At 52.8% G+C, this 19,615-nt stretch overlaps 1 long non-coding RNA gene across 2 annotated transcripts; it reads left to right on the forward strand.

Annotated features, from left to right (window-relative positions):
* Positions 1-6,408: 6,408 nt before the first annotated feature.
* LOC140627201 (uncharacterized) lies at positions 6,409-17,971 on the forward strand. Of its 2 annotated transcripts, none has more exons than XR_012026066.1 (3): positions 6,409-7,124; positions 11,085-11,201; positions 17,191-17,971. It is a non-coding gene; the product is annotated as an uncharacterized lncRNA (long non-coding RNA). The 2 variants fall into 2 exon arrangements; XR_012026065.1 differs by lacking the exon at positions 17,191-17,971 and adding an exon at positions 11,926-12,462.
* Positions 17,972-19,615: the final 1,644 nt, after the last annotated feature.

The raw sequence follows: 19,615 nt of genomic DNA on the forward strand, positions 1-19,615 counted from the left end.
TTTTTTTTCTCCTATCCCAGCTGCTGGATCCTCGAATCATCTGCACAAACCTATTGGCCTGGTAGGCAGTGGCTGCTAGGGGACAGGGGTGCGCTGAAGGTATGGCTGGGGACACAGACAGGTGGTGGGACAGTTCTTCTCTCCTCGCCTGTCAGCAGGGCAGGTAGGGCTAGATTGGATTGACGAATCTGAGCAAAGTGCTGTCGTGTATCATGCAGTGTCACCCCCCCACCCCTGAGCCCCGTGATAAGAATGGCTCCCCACAGAGCCAAGAGACCTCAGGCAGCTGTCACTAAAAGATCCGTCTTGGCACCAAAATGAAACCAATGTGCCGTTTCAGGGCTGGAAGCCGTCTGAGGTCCGTTTCTGCCCTGGCGTGATATGATTACCCATGATTAAAATGTGGTCCCTGCCCTCAAGGAACTTCTGAACCGGCAAGCATCTTAGAGGTCGGTGGCGAGCGAGGGGGCAGGAAGGGGGGGACATCTCTACACGGTTCCTCACCAGGCATTCCGTCATTTCACAGGCAGGGCATCGATTTTACTTTTCGACTTGTAATTTCCACCTCCTGGATTCCATTATCACCCGCTCAATATCCGACAACTCGCCATTTCTCTGGCCACCGCTCTGAGACTCATGCATTGCTGAGCATAAGCAGAAGACATTGCCTAAAACGCATTACTACCTGGAAGTAATGATTGGGTTTTACACAGCCAAGACCTTGATGGTTCTGTATATAAGCAATCATTCCGCCTGCTTCCTTCCCACTCACTCGGACTCCCAGGCAGGGACTGAGATTTAACCCCCTGTGCTCAGGCCCCCCGCCCGGACTACCCCAGCCTTTCCACCCGGGATCCTTCCCTGATGAGGGGTACCACCCCACAGCTGCAGGTCTGCTCCCCTGCCTTACGTTTCAGATGTGCTGCCAGGAACGGATTCTTTGGGGGACACCCAAACTTGTCCCTCTGCAACTGCTGGAAGCACATCTTCTTTAACACAATGAGGAGGTATGATGCAGAGGAGGTATGATGCTGCCAAGTTTTAGGCAGCGATTCTCCAAGTGTGGACACCAGCCCCATGGCCTCAGTGTCACCTGGGAGCCTGTTAGAAAAGCGAATTCTCTTAGAGGCACTGATTTCATTTCTTTTCCATGATAGTGAGAAGGAGTGGGCGCCTGGGGTTCCCCAGGGGGCTTTGATGTGCTAAGGATGGAGAACCACTGCTTTAGGCTAAGATTTAGAGCCTTTGGATTGAGAGCCATCTTGACAGCACCTGGACCTCAATGTTTACTTTTTGGGGGGCCTCGGTCACCTCTTCTGTAAAATGGGAGCAACAATGCTCACCTCCCTTGGCTCACCAGAGGAACGACTCAAACAGTGAATGTGAGAACCATTTGCAAAGCCAAGGCAAGGCCCAGTGTTTTTATTAGTCACTCCACCGCAGCTTGTTTGTGAGTGGTGGGGGAAGGTTAGGAATTTTAAGCTGAGGGACTTCTAGTCTACTCAGGTTGAAAGAACATGGGATCATCGTTTTCCACTGCAGAGACTCGGGGCTCAGCAGCAGCACCACCGCATTCCCCCTTCCCACCGCCACCCCCCAACCCTCATGTTTTGCTTGGCTGAGGCCAGGTCACCATCCCCCCACTGATGGGCTTCCTGGGGACCTGAGTCCTCCACCTGAAAGTCACAGGCATTTGAATCCCCCTCAGGCCTCTCTCCAGCTACTCTTGTTAACAAGGTTTCAGGCCAATTAAAATTCCGGGGCCTGAGCCACCCGGAGCAGGGGAGGGGAGAGCAGGAGGGAGAAGACAGGGCAGGATCTCTGGCAGTGGTGACCCAGGGACCAAAGGAGCGGGGCTGCTCTCATCTGCAGCTGCCCCCCACTCAGGATATTAAAAAAAAGATGGCAGGCAGGCTCTGGCCAGGTAAGTGGCAGATGGGGATGAGTTTACTGTCCCAGTTTAGCAGGCCAGGTGGTCTGTCAACCTCAGATGAAACCAAACAGAAGGCAGGAGAGGGAAGAGTTGGCAGAGAAGCCAGGAGAGCCCACCAGCCGTCCTCCCCACTGAACCAGGCTTGGACCTGTCGGTAACCCTCTCTTTGGGCAGGACCAGCAAGAGTACCAGTGTCATCCTTCTACTGCACTTACCGTGGCAGGTCTGAGATCCCGGCCAGATCCAGGCTTTCCTTAGATGAACTCACTATACCAGTTAATCTTCTCAACAACCCTATGAAGCAGGTGCCATCATTATTCCCATTTTCCAGACGAGGAAGTTGAGGCACAGAGAATTATGTAACATGCCCACGTGACAGAGTGCGATTCACACCTAGCTGTCTGGCTCCAGAGCCCATGCTCTTAACTATGCTAAACGATACCCCCTCCCTGGAAGGACCTTGGGGACAGGAGGACACCAATGCCATCTAAGCTGAGGGATTTTACAATTTCCTAGGAGCTGGGACATCTTCCTCTGAAGAATCTCATCCTAAAGCGATGTTCTGCCTCCAGGGAAGGGCTTTTTAAGTTTAGATGTGATAGAAGGAATCAGAAAATAGAAAATAAAGGTTAACTGCACAGATAATCAAACATGCTTAACACAAAGAAAAAACACTAAACCACATTCCAATCAAATTATAAAGAGAAACCAGATCGAGGACAAAATATATGATTGATGTAGTTATTTTATGAAAGAGTACCTGTGAATTGATAAGAAAATACTGATAAATGTGCACACAGGTAACTAAGAAAAGGAAATATAAGATATAAATTTAATTTATATATTTTTATTATGTGGACATAATATAAAAATATAAAACAATTTTATGTGCAGTTACCACAAACATTTAAAATGCTGTGCCAATAGCCAGTGCTTGAGAGGTCAAGATAGTAAAACTCCATAGGCATGTAGCTTGTGGTGGCTTAAAAAGGTACAATGAAAAAAATTAATAAAAAGGTACGATGATAAATTCTGGCCCCTTTGTGTGGGTGATCTTCATCCTGGAATTTATCCAAAAGAAGGAAAAAAGTAGGTAAACAGCTGATAGGTTATGCCCCTCCTCTTCTGACTGTGGGCTGCCTACAAGAAGCCGCTGTTTCCAGATACGGTGCTGTCCCCATACTCCAGTGGCTCTGACGTCTGGACCAAGGGGATGGAGCCGCAGGGCATTCTGGAGTCCTCTCTCTCTTTTTACAATTTTGTTTATTTTAGAGAGAGCTAGCGTGCATGAGATTGCACAAGCAGGGGAAGGACAGAGGAAGAGAGAGAAGCAGACTCCCTGCTGAGCAGGAAGGCTGACTGGACCGGGGCTCAATCCCAGGACCCTGGGATCACAATCTTAGCAGAAGGCAAATGCTCAATGGACTGAGCCACCCAGGTGCCCCTGATGTCCCCTCTCTTATTGAACTCCATCCACTCTTGTGTATTGGTTTAAACCCAGGGTAATTATTAACTGAGTGTGATGGAGTGGTCTTACAAAAAGTACACAGGCCGACAAGCACATGAAGAGATGCTCATCATCGTTAGTCAAAAGGGAGATGCAAAGGAAAACCACAATGATGTACCTCTTCACACCCACAGGACGGCTCTAATTTAAGGGGGAAAAAAGAGGAAAATCACAAGTACTGTCAAGGATGGGGGAGAAATTGGGTTTGTGGGAATGCAACTGGGGTAGCTGGTGCAGAAGAGTGGCAGGCCCTCAAAAAGTTAAACAGAGAATTGCCATGTGATTGGCAATTTCACGCCAGGCACATATCCAAGGGAATTGGAGACGTACCTCCGCACCAAACCAGGGACACGAGTATTGCTAGCTGCGCTATTCGTAACAGCCCCTCCCCCAAATGGAAATGACCCAAATGAATGGATAAACAGAACGAAGTCTATCCACACAGTGTAATAGCGTCCCGCCATCAAAGGGAAGGAAGGAGGGGCACATGCTTTCAAGGTCCATCCTTGATGGACCTTGAAAACATGATGCTGAGTGAAAGAAGCCAGACACACAAGGCCACGTATTGTACGATTCCATTTGTATGAAATGTCCACAATAGGGACATCTACAGAGGCAGCCAAGTAGCTTAGTGGTTGTTGGGGGCTGGGGGGGCGGGGAGGGGAGTCTAGGGAGCGGCTGCTTGATGGGTACAGGATTTCTTTCGGGGAGATAAAATGTTCCAGCACCAGGCAGTGCCAATGCTTGTACAACACTGCAAATATACCTAATGCCATGAAATTATATGTCTCGAAATGCTTCAAATGGTCAATTTTATGTTGTGTGGATTTTACCTCGATGAAAAACAATAGGGCTAACAACCCTGGCTATGGATTAGGGGGGTAGGAAGGCCCCCCTAATTACTTCTAATGCTTGAACCAAGCCCTTGGGGATGGAGGTGGATATTAAAATCCTCATTTCCTATGCACCAAGGCAGCCGGTAACCTGGGCCCTGCCCCAGGTCACACGGTGATAAATTTGGATATTGGATCCAAATCTTTACTCCCAAGGTGTGGGGCTCTTCCTTCTTTATTTTTTTAACAGATTTATTTATTTTTTTGAAGGGGGGAGGGGCAGAGGGTGAGAGAGTCTTAAGCAGACTCAGTGCTGAGCACGGAGACTGATGTGATGTGACTGATCTCATGATCTTGAGATCACGACCCGAGCTGAAAGCAAGAGTCGGACACTTAACTGTGCCACCCAGGCGCCCCCTGTGGGGCCCTTCTGAGGGGTTCCCATCTCTCTGTTCTGTGTAGCATTGGGGATTCCCAAGGGCACCCTCATCCTGAAACCAGCATAGGAGCCCAGCCCCATTATGTGGCACAGACTGGTGCATGTGTGTGCAGGTGCACTGGGGTGGCTATTTCTATGCCAATGTCTCCTCCGACCCTTCCAAGCCTTGACAGGCTGACTTCATCACAGACCAGCTGGGGAGCCTTGAAGATTCCAGCCTCAGAGGCCAGGTAAGGAACAGTCAGGATAGGGGACTCAGGAAGACTCTGGATTCACAAAGATCTGTGGCCAACTTCTGCAGCAAATGCTCCAGTGTCCTACCCCAATTCTCTTGGCACTCACCAGTCCAGAACATTCTCCAAGGGCATGAGACCCTCACCTGAGGGCTTCACAGAAATGCCCTTGAGAGCACCTTCCAGGGTAAATATCCCACTTTCCCGCTCCCCAGGTCAGGTAACACTGATGTCTCAGAGAAACCCTGTGGGATTGACCCCCAGTCTCACTCTGGTGACTTGCTCCATAACACCTCTTATTGGCTGCATCCCTTCCCTACCTTAAAATTCCACTCCCAAATCAATCGCTCGGCCCCAAATCCTTATCTCAAGGTGCTGTTTCTGGAAGAGCCCAGGTTAAGATACCTTCCCTTGGTCACTCTTGCTGTGTGACCTCGAGCAATCCTTCAACCTCTCAGGCCCCTTCAGGGGTGAACAGGCTGACCTGGGGGAAGAGCTCAGTTACATCTAGATTGTTAATCTGGGGATCCCTGGGTGGCGCAGCGGTTTGGCACCTGCCTTTGGCCCAGGGCGCGATCCTGGAGATCCGGGATCGAATCCCACGTCAGGCTCCCGGTGCATGGAGCCTGCTTCTCCCTCTGCCTGTGTCTCTGCCTCTCTCTCTCTCACTGTGTGCCTATCATAAAAAAATAAAAAAATAAAAAAATAGATTGTTAATCTGACCAGGAAAGATTTAGGGTGGGGGAGGATTAATTGTTATGCCTTCTATTCCTACACCGCTGAGGGATTTAACGCAAGCCAGGCCACAGTAGCAATGGGAAATGTTCTAACCCACATCTGACCACCCAGGGGTGGGGAGCCTGCTGTAGTCTAGAAAATTTACCTGGAAGCTGTGTCTCCCTTCTACCGTCATCCCAGACCCCAGAGCAACATCTTGGTCAGTCCAGGGGGTGGGTGAGGGGCTCTGGGTAGATGTGGGTATCAAGTGTGCCTGTGGGGATCCCAAGTGTCCCTCTGACGAAGACCACCCAAATGAGGGTGGCTTTGGACTGATCCTTGCGTGGGTTCCTGCTGGGCTGCCCTGAATGCTCCAGAACAAAGATGTCAGGTCCGGGGGGCTCTGAGGTCCAGTGTGGCAGATGGCCTCCCTCGGCTGGGCTGGCACCAAACTGGCCCTGGGTTTGGGTGGGGGGTTCTTGTCACGTCTTTCTTCATCTCCAGGCCCACTGCGGGCTCGGCTGTGGGCTTGTTTGCTTTCAATCCTGTATGCTTGCTATTCGTACACATGGCTGAGTGACCTTCGCGTGGGTGTGCGCGCGTGTGTCTACATGGTGTGGTGGGGGTTGTGTGTAATGAGAGAGAGGCAAATAAAATACCTCCCGGGGGTGGGTGCCTGCTCTGTGTGCTTAGGCTGCCCGCCTGGCACCTGCCCTGAGGACACCCCCCGAGGAGCGCGGCTGCCTGCAGGGTGCCGGTGGAGGCTGTCTCTGGGTGCGTGACGTTGGCCCCTAGGCCTCTGGGTGACTCTCCTGGGTGTCTGGCTGGGTTTGGCGAGCTCTCTAGCTGCTAAGGCTGCCCGGGCTGCCCGGGGCTGCCTCCTGCCTCTCTGCCACATTCTTTTTCTCAGACAAACAGATTCCTTCGCTCCCTGGAACAGCCGAGCGGGAGGAGCAGCTGTAAAAACAAACACACGGCAGCTGACTGGAGGGCTGTGGGCTGTTTTCTGGGGTCCGCCTGGGCTAGAGCTCCCGGCCGCAGTGGGTGCCCTGGCTTGAACCCAGGGAGGGGAGGGTGGGCCTGTCCCTTTGCTGCCTGGGTGTGGGCCAGCCCCGCTCCCTGGGTTTTCTTTACAAAGGCGGTCCTCAGACGGCTCTTGGCAGGCTCCGTCTGTTCTCCCAGCCCCCTGACGGGCTGTGACTGTCTCCAGCCAAACCTGGAGAGAAAATATTTAGAGAAAGGCCGATCTTCAGCAGAATGGGCTCTTGGAACCTTGGGAGCGGTCCTGGGCCTGCCTTCTGAGCCACCCTGGGGTGCCCTGAGTCGGCGAAGCGGGCCACGGCGGGGTCGCGGGCCCTCCCTGAGGCCGTGGGCCGTGAGGACAGCTCACCATGTCTCTGAGGCTGCCTCACAGTGAGTGAGGAACCACATGCTTACTGGAACTGGGAAAGTCTCCTCGGAGGTAAGGAAACAGACCCAGACAGCGGTGGTGGTCTACGGCCTCTCAGAACATTCTCTCCTTCCCCTTCCTGGTGGGGAACACCCGGACCTGGGTGTACACAGCATGGGGGTGTCAACCACATGGTCAAGGCCCCACCCGATAGCTCTCAGCTCTGCAATCAGCGTGCAGCTTCCTGCCCCATGCAGCTCCCCTGGAGCCTAGCGTGTGGTAAGCGGGAGCCCTGCCCAGCCCAAAGCCCAAAGCCCAAAGCCCAAGCATGCCAGCCATGCTTGCTCAGCCAGGAATCCCTCAGAAACGTCTGGGCTTCCCGACATGGAGCAAAGCCTTCCAGTGCTAGGTTTGGGGTTGTCTATACATTTAATTGACCAGCATGTTATTCCGCTTGGGCTATCTTAGCAAGACCAAAACCCCGGGGGGCTAAGACAACAGAAACGTACTGTCCCACACTTCTGGAGGCTGGAAGTCCAGGCTCAAGGTGTCAGCAGCGTTGATTCCTTCTGAGGCCTCTCTCCTTGGCTTGTAGATGGCCGTCTTCTCCTTGTGTCCTCACATCGTCTTCTCTCTGTGGGTGTCAGGGTGCTAATCTCCTCTTTTATTTATTTATTTAAAAGATTTTATGTGTTTGGGATCCCTGGGTGGCGCAGCGGTTTGGCGCCTGCCTTTGGCCCAGGGTGTGATCCTAGAGACTCGGGATCGAATCCCACATCGGGCTCCCGGTGCTTGGAGCCTGCTTCTCCCTCTGCCTGTGTCTCTGCCTCTCTCTCTCTCTCTCTCTCCGTGTGACTATCATGAATAAATAAATTAAAAAAAAAAGATTTTATGTGTTTATTCATGAGAGACACACAGAGAGAGGCAGAGACATGAGCAGAGGGAGAAGCAGGGGCCCTGCCGGGAACCCCATGTGGGACTCCATCCCAGAACCCCGGCATCATGCCCTGAGCATAAGGCAGACGCTCAACCTCTGAGCCACCCAGGTGCCCCCTAATCTCCTCTTGTATAAGCAGACCACTCAGATTGGATTGGGGCCTATCCCCAATGACCTCGTTTTACCTACATCACCTCTGTAAAGGCCCTATTTCAAATACAGTCACATTCTGAAGTCCTTGGAGGTGGGGCTGCAATCTATGATTTTTAGGGGGACACAGTTCAGCCCATAACAACCAGACTCCCCCTGAGCCATCTGAAGAGGAGAGAGGGGATGTCCCCCTGCTGAATTCTGCTCTGCTTTCTCAGCAATCTGGGCTACATCTGTGAGGGCCCAGGGCCACGGGCACCGCAGAGCACGAGGCCAGAATGCCAGGTGCTCAGAGCCAAAAGGTCTCACAGGCCACCTGATCCACGGATGCACACCCCTCATTTGACAGGTGAGGGATTGGGCCCAGAGAGAGGAGGGATCTTCCCAGTGTCACCCAGCCCAGCTTGGATGGGAGGGAACTTGTGTCACCCGGTGGCCGGGCCAGTGTCCCTTCCCTGCACCTCACCACCTCTCCCACACTGAGTCTCTACTTCCCACTCCTGCCTGCAGGTCTGTCTCCCTCCCCGCTTCTAATCTTTCCCGCAGTTTCTCCAATCTGGCTTCCCCAGGTTGTGGCCTAGCAGATGCTACTCCCACAGCTTTCCTCTGAGAAGTGGGGGAGCAGGGGCCTGCCTTCCTGGAGGGGCCAATTCCACTTTCGCTGGCAGCTGCAGTGGAAGAGGCGTCTGTCCCAGGTCCAGCCACTTTCTTTCTCTCAGAACAGGCCTGGAGAAATCTTCTTGTTGTTTCCCCATCCCCCAAACCCCTCCCCACATCTGTCCGTCTTGCAGTCACTGGGGGTGATGAGGGTTCTCTGGAAAACAGACTCTGAGATGGAGTTTAGCTGCAGAATGTTTACTAAGGAGGGCCCTTGGGAGCCACACCTGAGGAAGGGTGAGGATGGAATTAGGGGTGGGCAGAGGGGGAAGCCGAGCTGCATCCAGATCAACAGCCTCCCCTCAGCCCACAGGGAGCTCCATAGGGCGATGGGCTGTCACAGTGGTCCCCAAGTGATAGCCCTGCAACCATCAGTCAGTGGACGTGGGCTACCTCACAAGGCAATGGGCATGGCCAGGGGCCTTTCAGTAGCTGAGTCAGACCCTGGAAAGGGAACTGGATGGTGTGTCACAGTGCCCACCGTGGGGGATGGTGATGTCATTTATAAGTGCTTTGAAAGCAGACTCTCTTTTTTTTTTCTTCAAGATTTATTTATTTTATTTTAATTTTTTTCTAAAGCAGTTGTTTGGGGATGATCGCTTTTTAAAAAAGATTTATTTATTAAAAAAAAGATTTATTTATTTATTTGAGAGAGCATGCACACTTGTGCACATAGGTGGGGGGGGGGGCAGAGGGAGAGGGAGAGAGATGATCCCAGCAGACTCACTGCTGAGCGGGAAGCCCAACAGGGGGTTGATCCCATGACCGTGAGATCATGACCTGAGCCGAAATCAAGAATCAGATGTTTAAGTGAATGAGCCACCTGGGTGCCCCTGAGAGCAAACTCTTGACCAGCCATCTCCCCAGTCCCCCACAAGTGCCCGGCACCCAGTGGGTGCTAATTACCTGTGGAGTGCTGATACATTTGAGGCCCCATTTGAAGGCCCCCATAAGAAGCGTGCTCCATTTCTAAGTCACCAAGAGGATGGCCCTTTTGCGAATTCTGGGGGCTAACGAAAGAGATGCCTTCATTCCCCATGGAGCAGGGATGGTTTGGGGGCAGTGTTTTCAGGTGGGTTTTCAGTGGGACACGGTGTTCCCAGTGTACCCGGGAGCAGCAGGTCTTGCTTACTATGGAAGCCATTGCTCAGCTCTGATCAAATTAGACTGTGTTTCAACCCACAGATGGAAATCAGGAAGGAAGTGAGGCATTGTCCAGAGAGAAAAGGATTTCCTACATCCCTTCAGTTTCTCCTTTTTTTGGGAGGAAGTCCCAACCAGATGGGAAGAGGAAGAGGGAGAGGCTGTTCCTTCTGCTTTGGGTGGACGGCGGGAAGATGGCCTGGAGCTGGGGAAACATTCCGAAGGGGTTCTGGTCACCCCCTTGGGGATCTTGCTGGAGGGAGGGATATTTGAGAAATGAAAGGCATGTCTCTGGCGGCGGCAGCATATTAGCCTCTGGTTGTGCTGGGGGCTCCGGGTGGGCAGTTTGGAGGCTGCACTCCATACTCTCATCTGGTGGACTCCATATGAAGGAGAACTCGGAGGTGTGGCGCTGTGTATTGAGCAGAGCTGCCCTTCCTTGTTGCTTGGGGTCTGGCGACGGTACTGGAGGTTCAGTGGAAGGCAGCTGTGTTGAGGGCCAGGGCCCTGGCCTAGGCTAAGGTCCAGATGGGGGATGTCACAGAGTCTTCAAGGGTTCCACGGCACCAGAGGGGAGGGGAGGCAGAGCTGGCTAGGGGGACAGGTCTCTCACTGCACCCAGATGGTCAGACAGGGAGTTCCACTGGGCTCACACTCAAGTCAGGGAGGTGGGGAGGAGGCCTCTGCATCTCAACAATCACCCTTTCAGGGGCAGCCAAGACCAGACAGTCCACTGCAGAGACCTGGAAGCTTCTGGCAGGGTCGGGGTGGGTGTCCTGTGCAGGGATACCCTAGGACCTGGCTCCTCTCTCTGCATGAGGCCCCGTGAGCCCTTCATCCTTCAGAAGTTACTCAGAAGTGCAGTTTCAGGACCAGCATTTCCTGCATTACCTGGAAGCTTGGTAGGAATGCAGAGTCTCAGGCCCCACCGCAGCTGTGCCGAGTCAGCTGGAACACCCTCCCCAGGGGATTTGTGTGCACGATAAAGCCTGAGAGGTGGTGGCCTCAGCTCGGTTCTCCTCCCCCACGCGCCCCGACACCATCATGTAGGAGAGCAATGCAGGGGGGTGGACATCTAAGAGCACCTGGGCATTTGCCTAAAGGGGCCACTTACACGACTGTGCTGCCCTCCATCTACTCTGTAGGACGCAGATCTCACCGGCCCACCTTCTTGCTCTGCTGAGAAAGAAGGTGTCTGCAAGAGGCAAAGAAAAGGACGAGCATCTTCCTTCGCTCAGCAGACCACGGCGTGAGTTGCTTTGGTGAGTCTACTGTGGGCACGTGAAGGTGGTGGCTCCAAGTGGGAAGCCGCGCAGCCAATTCACCAATTGTCAGAAGTGGTATTAGGACCCGCGGGCTTTGACCTTGATTTTTCCCTGCCGTGACTCAAAGTGTGCTCCCCAGGCCAGCGCCAGTCCACATGCTGGCACCCGTCCACGGTGAGCTAAGTCCAGAAATCAGGAGCCAGCAGAGTATGTTTGTGTCTGCCTAGAGAATCCAATGATAAAAGTTTGGGCTTGTGTTTTGTAGCTTGTGTTTCATATTTCATTTTTCTAGCCAATCATGCTTACTGTACTGGGCAAAAGTATCCATCCATGACGGATTGAAATTAATTAACAAACAAACACAAACGCGACTGGTCCTACATCCATCCGCGGATAGTTTGAGAATCCCTGTGGGATGCCGAGCCATTTCAAGCCAGGAGGGGAGATGCAGAAAAATCCAACCGGGCAAGGCAGAGGCTCCCACCACCACCAACCCCCGCCCCCCGCCCCACCCGGGGCCTGGGTGAAAAACATGCACACTCAAGGCTGGGGGGGGCGCAGGCTCTAACCTGGAAGGTGTGGGTCATGCTTGCTTTCTGTTTCCGAGTTTCTCAGAGGCCTCACTAGTGGGGGGGAAGCAGTGGGTAGGTAATAGCGGCCGGAGTGGCGGGGGGTGGTGGGTGGGTCTGGGGCTAAGTCAATTCTGTGTCCCGGCCTCTAGTTTCCTCACCTGGCACTGGGTCACGTGCAAGTGGGTCAGCCTCGATGTCCCTCCCCGCCACACCTGCCACCTGCCCTGAAGAAGCAGCAGATCTTTGCCTGGCCTCCCCATCTGCAGGATGACAAGGTCCTGCGGGTGAACGTGCCAGCCCCGGCAGCGCCCCCCGCCCCCCCTCACGGAACCTGGAGCATTCTGGGCTGGCCGAGGAACAAGCGCTTTCTTTTTATGAGCCTGCAAACCTCCAGCCTCCCGGCCTCCCGCCCTCCCAGTTGGCCTGGCGCCAGGGGCCCACATCACCACCCAGACCCATGGCCCAGGCTGTTCCCGATTCCGGAGCGTCTGAGTCACTGCGCCTCGGCCGCCTCGTGAAAGCCTTCCAGAAGAATAAAGCAACAGGCTCTCCTCGGGGCCGCTGATCGCAATCTATCACCACGTCTGCCTTTGGACCTCCTTCTTCTGCGAGCCATGAATGCCTCTAATCCGGCGACGCAGGCTGTGGGTGTCAAATTGTGAACTGCTAAGCAGGGGAAGGAGGTCCATCACATGCGGGGTGTGGGAGCCCCCGCCCCCCCCCCCCCCCCCCCCCGCCGTCCTTGTCCCTCCGACAGCGCCGTTTGTTTGCGGCCGCGATAAGGGAGGGTGGGAGAGGCAGGCTTTTCTGTTCCCCGGCGGCCGCCGGCACATTTGTCCGGGATCATCAGACCACCCGGCTCCCCGAGACGTGCTCAGGGGCCCCGGGCGCACCCGTCCACCTGCAGGCACCCGGCGTCTGGAGGCGGCCTCGTCAGATTAGCCCCACGGCTGGCCCCTGTTTAATGGGAGTGTGGCGCCTGGTGCGCTGCTAAACCCCTGCTTGTTTAGACAGCCTCGCTGGCTGCGCCACGAGTCGCCTGCACCGGGCCAGGAGGGGCAGTCCCCCGGGCAGCCCCCCACCCCCACCCCAGAGGAAGCCCCATCCTTTATTCTTTTAGAACCGAGCCCTGGCCTGCCTGCGCTGAGGTCAAAAGGATCTCGGCAAAGGCCTAGTGGGGCCCCAGGGAGCCTTATGCTCCTGAGGTGCTGAGGCCGGCCGAGGGGGGGACACCTGGGGACGCAAGTGACAAGGCAGCAGGGGCCTCAGCCAGTCTGCCCCCTTCCCCGACAGATCCTGGAGCTGAGTGCCGGCCACAGTGTTCCCGCTGCCCTGGGCTTTCACGTCTGATTGCTCTGCAGCGTGGCTGTGAAGGGAAGTCGCCGGAGCCATTTGGCGGGCCCTGGCTGGGGCCCTTGTTAGCCGAACCGTGGGGGACTGAGTGGCTTTCCCGAGGTCCTGATTTCTAAATCAGGTCTGAAAGCCTCAGGCCTTGTCCCCTCCTAGCAGGGGCCTTCAACCTTGGCCTTGCTCTTCCCCTCTGCCTGCTACTGCCCCCTCTCTTCCCCATTTTCACAATCCACTCAGTAGCTGGAGTGCACTTTTACATTTTTATCTTATAAACTGTTAATTTTGAAGTGATCCAGACTTGAAAAGCTGCAAAAATAGTGCCAAGAGTTCCTGTATTCCTTTACCCAGATCCCCCAGGTATCTTACTAATTTGCAAGCGGGCACACTCTCTCTATGCACACAAGCGTGCACCCATGCACACACGATTTTTTCCCTGAAGCTTTTGAGATCAAGATGCAGACATGATGCTTCTTTGCCCCTAAATATTTCAATTGTATTCCCTGAAAATGCAAAATGAAGGACATTCTTGTAAAATAACCACAGTATAGTTGATCAGAATCAGGAAATGAACATTGATACAATCCTATGACCTGATTGACAGATCTTATTCAAATGTTCATTAGTCGTCCCACCAATGTCCTTCTTAAGAAAAGAAATAAAATATTTTTTCTGGCCTAGGATCTAATCTTGAGTCATACATTATATTCGGTTATTGTGTCTCTTTCATCTCCTTTAATCTGGCATGGTCCCTTTGTCTTTGTCCTTTGTGACATGAACACTTCTGAAAAGTGCGGGCCAGTACTCTTTTTGTAGACTATCCCTTAATTTGGCTTTGTTTGATGTTTTTGATGTTACCTGTGACCAGGTTCAGATTCTGCATGTTTGGCAGCAACCCCACCGAGGGCATGTGTGTCCTTCTCAGGGCATCATATTGGGAGGCACACAGTGTCCATTTGATCTGTGACTGTGGCGTTCACTTTGATCACTTGGTCACGGTGGCGTCTGCCAGTTTTCTCTACCATGTTACTGTTTTCCTCATTGTAATCAAGAGGCACTGGCAATCTTTTAAAAACTGGAAATCTGATTAGGTTACCTCCCGTCCCTAACCCCAGAATCCTGAGTACTTGGTGTCCCCAGGACCTCTGTGATCTGACCTCTGTTGTACACTGTGATGTCACCTCCTATCACCTTTCTGGGAACCCCAGGCATGCTGGCCTTCCTGCTATTGTCAGAACACATCAAGTTCATTCTTGCCTCCCGACGTCCTACTTTCTTAATAGCTGTTCCCTCTGCCTAGCAAGCTTTTCCATTCGGTCAATATGTGCCTCTTTCTTTGCCTTTCAGATTTTGGCTTCCAGGTCCCCTGAGGCTGGCCTCCCGTGCCTGCCCACCTGAAATTGCTCCCCTGTCATTCCACCAAAGCGTCCTGTTTGAGGTTTTAGCGTGGGACTTACTACTGTCTGCCATCTGTTCATGGGCTTGTTGTCTGTCTCCCCCAGCAGAAGAAAGCAGGGACCCCCGCGTACCTTGCTCAGTGCCGCGCCTGTGCTTCTAGCACAGAGCCTGGCCAGCAGCAGTGGGGTGAATATTGATCAAGAATTTGCTGGATGAATGCATGACAAAGTATTGCTCAGTAGTGCATTGCAAGCTGGGACTCTAACCCAGAAGTCTTGAAGATCTGCCAGATTGGCTATGTTGGCTACGGTGCAGCTCCGCTGGGCTCGGGCAGGAGTGGGGCCGACGGCAACAGCGTAGCCGAGGGCTGCCTGCATGGTGCCCTTAACGGGGAGCTACAGGAAACATCAAGAAGGCGTGTTGGGATGGGGTAGAAAGGTGGAGGGGTCTCTGAGCCCCAAAGTACAGATCCTTCCATCCCTCTCCCCCCCTCCCGCCCTCCCGCCCTTCCTTCCTTCTTCCTTCCTTCCCCATTAAGTTCTGGGGGCATGGGGTAGGCGGTGGGGGAAGCGGACACAAATATACTTACATCCAAAGCACAAAGGTGGCCCAGACGGAAGGCCTACAGATGTTGGCAGCTGCAGAGCTGCAGGAATTGCCAACACAGCCAGGCCACGAGAAGGGAGGTGGGTGGGCTTGTTCCGAGCTGAGCAGATGCTGCCGGGTTCCCCGGAAGCACGCAGGGGAAGTCAGGCAGTTGTCACCAACGCTGTCTCCTGTGTGTCCTGGCCAGAGGGTCCTGGTCGCTACCCCTAACTCCTGCTGTCCTGCCAGTAAACACACAGGGAGGGTGGCGGCCCTCTGGGAGTTTGCGGCTGACCAAAGGGCAACGCTTAACCCCAAGGGCGGTTTCAGGGGAGACATGTGAGAATGGGCCAACATCCCCTGTCATGCTGTCTGCACGGGGTCCCCGCGTGGGACTGCACTGCCAAGGGTGTCCTCACAGGACATGGGACACAGGACAAAGGTTCCCTCTGTGTCACCACCAGCAAAGGCATGATGGCTTGAAGTGTTGTCTCTCCCCCATTCCCCTCCTCTTTGTTTCTCTCAGGGAGTGTATGGGTCTGCTCGGGCTGCCGTGACAAAGCACCTCACGGTGGGTGGCTCAAACAACATGCGTTCATTTCCTCACAGTTCTGGAGCCGGAAGTCCCAGATCAAAGTGCCACTAGAGTGGGTTTCTCCTGAGGCCTCTCTTCTTGGCTTGTCCACGGCCCCCTTCTCGCTGTGTCCTCCCGTGGCCTTCTCTCTGTGTGCACACAGAAAGCACAAGCTCTCTGGTACGTCTTCTTGCAAGAACACCGGTCCTGTGGAACTAGGGCCCTCTGTCCAGGACCTCGTGTACCCTTAGTTATCTCGCAGAAGGCTTATCTCCACATGTAGGCACATGGGCGTTAGGGGAGGACACAGTTCGGTCCATTTTGGGGAAGTGCTTTTGACTCTTCGCAGAGAACCATGGGGATTCACCCACCAGGTTAGGTCTTTTGCAAGGTGTCTCATCACTCTCTGAATGCTGCTGGCACTCAGGGATCCATTTCAAGAAATCTTCCTGGAAGTGTCTTGGGCGCACCTAGGAAATGCCTTAATGAAATGAAACCTGAGGCCTCTTGGTTGGGCCCCAGAAGGAGAGACTTCAGAAAGCAAGACAGGGAGTAGAAGGTGCTGCGTATGGGTGCTAGGGCCAGGGTTCTGGCCTGAGATTCATTTTCTCCCCCATCTTTGGGTGTATACATGTACATGTGTGCATACAAGTGTGCATACGCCCTCTGATTAGAGTGGCCAGGCCAGGGAGGGGCTACTGGCTCCCTCTGCCCTGACCTCCCCTCTTTTGGACACTGGAACCACCAACCTCTGCCCCCTTTGGTCCTCCCACAAAGGTGTGGCCTGGAACCCCTGCTTTCTTCTCAGGAGCCCATTGAAATGAGGTTGGAACTTTCCAGAAACTGCTATGGTAGCCAGGGGTTCACATACACTGGCATGCGGGCTTGTGGGGGCAGAGTAGGTGGCCACTGCAATGATCTCTTGCTGTATAACAAAGCATCCGAAAACTTAGTGGCTTAAAATAATGACAACAACAGTTTTGCTCACGAATGTACAATTTGGGCAGGGCTCAGCGGGGACAGCTCATCTCTGCCCCACTTGATGCCAGCTGGTGTGGTTTGAAGCTGGGGGCTGGATTATCTGAAGGTTCACTCACTGGCACGTCTGGTGTTAATGCTGGTTGCAGGTTGAGATGGCAACCGGACTTTATCCGAACACCTGTATGTGGCCTCTCCAATCAGTTCTTGGCTTCCTCATAGCATGGCGTTGGGTTCCAAGGGTGAGCACCCCATGAGAGAGTACCAAATGGAAGCCTTACGTCTTTTAACACCCAGTCTTGGTAGTCACCCACTGTCACTCCCACCAGATTCTGTTTGTTAGAAGACAGTCAGTAGGGCTAACCTTATTCAAGGGTAAGAGATTGGAACCCACCTCTCCATAGGAGGAAGGTCAAAGACTTTGCAGCCGTGCTTGAAAATCACCACAGTGGCTCACGGCTTCCTTCCCATTCATGCGGGAGTTGGGGCCTAGGACTCCACCCTTGGCAATGCCTGTTCTTTCTCCTCACAGGGTCACCATCATACCATCTACCACCTTCGTGGGAGCCAGACCCAGAGAGAGAACCATGCTTTCTCCGACTGAGGCCAGACCAAGACTCTGCACAGGGGAATAATTCGGTGCCCCTTCACACAGGGGAAAAAATGGATTTCCGACCAGATCAGCATTTGGCTTCAAGTCACAGAGAGGTGTAAAACAAGACAGAGGTATATTCCTCTCTCACCAGCAGACTGTGCCTGACGTGGGAGCTCTGCTTTATGAAGTCCTTAGGGACCCAGGCTCTTTCTATCCTACTGCTCTGCCAGGCATAGCCTCCCATCCCTAGGTCACGTCATGATCCAAGCTGACTGCTGCAGTGACATTCCGGCCAGCAGAGAGGAGAAAAGGATCAAGAAGGAGCAGTAGATGGTTCCCAGAACCGAATTATGATACTTCTGATTTCATCTGACTGGCCCAAACTTTCCCACATGGTCACTCCTGGCCGTGAGGGGCTGGGACATGGAGTCTTTATTCCGGGTGGCCACGTGCCCCGCCACAGCCGTGGAGTCTCTTGGCAGGGAAAGGGGGGAGAAAGGACACTTTAGGTAAAGAAACAGGCTCCGCCAAACTTATTAATTAAAACATTTATGCACAGACAGATTTACTCACTAATTTACCTCCCCTGGCTGTAGAAAAATTAATGGCCTACAAAAGTGGCAAAATGTCTTACACTTTTTGTGGTTCTTTTTTCCTCACCTCGGTTTTCTTTGGCAATTTCCCAAGTCAGACAATTTGGTGGGGGAAGCATATTGGAAGGGCTTACAAATTATCTAATAAAATGAATCACTGTTTGTGGTAAGTAAGAAAGTTACACCGCGCTTTATTTGGTTTCAGATTTTCAGCTGATTGCAACTGTATGTGTGTATCACAGAAATACCCAAAGAGAGGGGTCAGTGCCAGCCAGGGGTGTTTTTTAAATTTCCATATAAGGCTGCTGTTTACTTTGGTAGAAGCTTGTGGAAACTTGCGTCAACTGGCAGGGGTATTTCTATTTATTTCGGCAGTATTTTGGACCCTCTAACAGACTGGTGCCCTGGGAAGCTGCCCAGCTGGCCTGCCCAGCTAGCTCAGTGTCTGAGGACGCTAAGAGCGACTTCGCAACTTAGGACGTGGGCTCTCCCCGAAACGTATAGCCTTGGCCTTATGGTTCTCAATATGGGAACTGCCTCCACTTACTGCAGCAACCCTGGCCTTCATCTAAGAGACTTGATTAATTTTCTGTGGCCGCTGTTAATAAAGTACCATAAACAGAGCGGCTTCAACAACGGGAGTGCGCTGTTTCACAGCTCTGGGGGGTTTAGCAGTAGGCCATCAAGGTGTCGGCGGGGCCACGCTCTCTCTAACTCCCGCTACTTCCTTGGCTTGTGGTAGCATCATTCCAATCTTTGAACGGCACATTCTCTACATGCATGTGTGTGTCCAAATTTTCCCTTTTTACTGGGATACTAGTCATATTGAAGTGGAGTCCACCTTAGTCCAATGTGACCTGATCTCAATTAATGACATTGACAATCACCTTATTTCCAGATGCAGTCCTATTCTGAGGTACTAGGGATCAAGACTTCAATGTATGAATTTCGGGGGACACAATTTCACCCATAACAAAGACATCCACATGCAGGACGGTTGTGTGTTTGTGTCTGTGTGTGTATTGTCATACACTCTGGCTGAAAGCTTCCTGATTTGCTTTTTTTTGGAGGAGAGGAGAATGGTTTCTACTAGTGATAGCAAGATGGTTGATGGGAAAGTGGTTCACATGAAGGACTTTGGTCCTTTCCCAGCAAAGATGGTATAACTAGAGTCTAGGGCGAATCTGAAATTAGACAACCATATGCAATAGCTAGAGCGGAGGCATTGCCATCTATTGGAATAAACATCTATTTGGAGGTAGTTTGAGGCTGAGTTGGTTATAATGTAGCAGGATGTTTGCAGCTGTATTCAGTGTTTTCGGTTCTCATAACAAAAAGCCCACTCAATAGGATGTTGACAACAGGGAGATTATTATCTCCTGTGATCCAGAAGCTCAGAGGCAAGACGACTCCTGGGTTGGCTAACCCAACTCTCACTGATTTCATCCAACACCTGGGTCCCTCCCACCTTTTTGCTCGTGCATCCTCTGCATGTTGATGCTGGTCCTCTGTCTTGCCTGCCTTTGTTCACGGGAGGACTCTCCTGGTTCTAGGTGTCACGCTCCAACATGAGTCCAAAGGCCTGCCAAGAGAATGCCTCGAGTTCCTTCAAAAGAGTCCCCACAAACTTCCTCTCACATGTCATTGGTCAGAATTATGTCACTGGGAGAGGAAATGGAGTTGGCATGGTGAGCTTTGAGTTATCAAGCATTACCCTCTAGAGTCGGGAGGGTCCCAGTTGTCCGCAATGCACATTGACTGCCCTTTCC

The sequence above is a fragment of the Canis lupus genome, chromosome X (assembly GCF_048164855.1).
Source record: "Canis lupus baileyi chromosome X, mCanLup2.hap1, whole genome shotgun sequence".
Taxonomy (NCBI): Eukaryota; Metazoa; Chordata; class Mammalia; order Carnivora; family Canidae; genus Canis; species Canis lupus.